This window comes from Numida meleagris, unplaced genomic scaffold (assembly GCF_002078875.1).
Source record: "Numida meleagris isolate 19003 breed g44 Domestic line unplaced genomic scaffold, NumMel1.0 unplaced_Scaffold339, whole genome shotgun sequence".
Lineage (NCBI taxonomy): Eukaryota > Metazoa > Chordata > Aves > Galliformes > Numididae > Numida > Numida meleagris.
Genome location: NW_018364566.1, coordinates 69,737 through 71,552, shown reverse-complemented (window position 1 = coordinate 71,552; position 1,816 = coordinate 69,737). Strand labels below are relative to the sequence as shown.

The 1,816-nt window shown below is 57.5% G+C and overlaps 1 long non-coding RNA gene across 1 annotated transcript in view; it reads left to right on the top strand.

Annotated features, from left to right (window-relative positions):
- Positions 1-1,139, top strand: part of LOC110391285 — a 24,229-nt gene extending 23,090 nt beyond the window's left edge. The window contains exon 2 of the long non-coding RNA XR_002434030.1: positions 891-1,139. This is a non-coding gene — a long non-coding RNA (uncharacterized LOC110391285). The remainder of the gene's footprint in view (positions 1-890) is intronic.
- Positions 1,140-1,816: the final 677 nt, after the last annotated feature.

Genomic DNA, 1,816 nt, shown 5'->3' with positions numbered 1-1,816 from the left:
CCCCCTTTCCACCCCACAGAAGCCCCTCTTATCCCTTTCTCCTTTCCACAACACCCCCATCCACCCCTGGAGTTATTCAGAAGGATCTGCAGATGTCCCACAGGGGTCTTGGTGTGTCCAGGGAGTCTCTGTGTGGGGTGGTCTGGAGGTGTCCCAGAGGGATCTTGGCGTGACCAGGGGATCCTGGAGTCCTCCAGAGGTCTCAAGTGGGGATTTTGGGAACAACCCCATGCAGTGACACATCCCCCCTCCCACTCCATCCTAGTGAGATTGCGCTGATAAACTTCAATTTTTGGTAAAATAAACAAAATATTGTTTTTTTTTTAAAATCTCTTCCCCCCACCTCCCTGCAGAAACTGACAGCTCCTGCCAAACCCCCATGCAAAGCCCCACCCAAACAAACCCCCCAGGGCCACCAAGTGATGCCGTCCCAACCGCTGGTGACACTGGGACAAGTGCCCATCCCCAAATCTGTCACTGTCACCGTGGAACCTGGTGCCATCCCAACCCCCATCTACACTGAGAGCCCCGTCAGCGTCCTGCAGCTCCTGGAGCTGGTTGATGCCATCACCCTGACTGTCCCCAGCTGTCCTCCCTGCTGTGGTGGCACAATGGGAGCACGATGACATCCTCATCAAAGAGGTGATGAGGAGGGGGCTTGGGGACAATCTGGGGACACATGGGGACCGGCACGGGTGCAACACGGGGTCGCTGGTGTCACCGTTTTCAGGTGTCACTGGGTGTTGGCATCCCTTGTGTGTCACTGTCACTGTCATTTGGGTGTTGCCATTCCCTTGTGCTCTGACCACCGCGTGGGGGCAGGCACAGGCGGCCCCGTGTTATCACCGTGCTGTCACTAAGCCGCTGACTGTCCTTTGTCACCCCCCCAGGCCTGCCTACAATTGGACCCGGTAACTCCGGAGCCCTCCAGCGCTGTCACCATCATCTGCCATGGGGACGCAGTGGTGTACTCTGTGCTACTACTGGAGGGGACCGTGTGTGATATCAGTGTGGAACAGCCGTGATGCGGTGTCATCGTCATTGGGTGTTGCTTCTGTCAACCGGCATCGGGTGTCACCGTCACGTGGAGGGGATAGAAGGACCCCCCGGGGCCCTGGGGACGTTGCGCCGAAGTTGGGGACACCGTGACAAGCTCAAAGACTTCCCAGGGAAAGTGGGGACACTGTGTCATGGTGTCACACCCCCGAAGTTGGGGCATCCCTTTGGGGGCACCCCCGTGTCACCCCCCCAGGGTCACACCCTAGACTTCGGGACACCCCAAAGTTGGGGACACCCTCGTGTCACCCCTACCATGTCACACCCCAAAGCTGGGGGCATCCCTGTGTAACCCCCCCCAGTGTCACAGCCCAAAGTTGGGGACACCCCTCTGGGTTCACCCCCAGACTGCATTGTTTCCATGGGGTGGGGGTGGGGAGGGTGCACCTTATTTTTGTAATTAGGGGTTTATTTAGTGATAACACGGGGGTGGGGGATGCTCTCCCCCTCCCCCCGTGCCCCCAGGTGAATAAAGGGCAGAGGAGCGGCTGTGGGGTTCTGCGTGTCAGACCGGGGGGACTTTGGGGACAGAGATCACTGCAGCATCCCAGCCCTATAACTACTACAGCCCCATCCCATAGCCATATCCCCCACATCCCATAGCTATATCCTACCTTATCCCATCCCATAGCCCATCCTGTATCTATATCCCCAAATCCATCCCATATCCTTATCCCATGTACTTATCCCCTTTCCCGATATCCCATCCCGTATCCATATCCCATATCCTCACACCCTCCATCCCAATCCCAACCCCGCA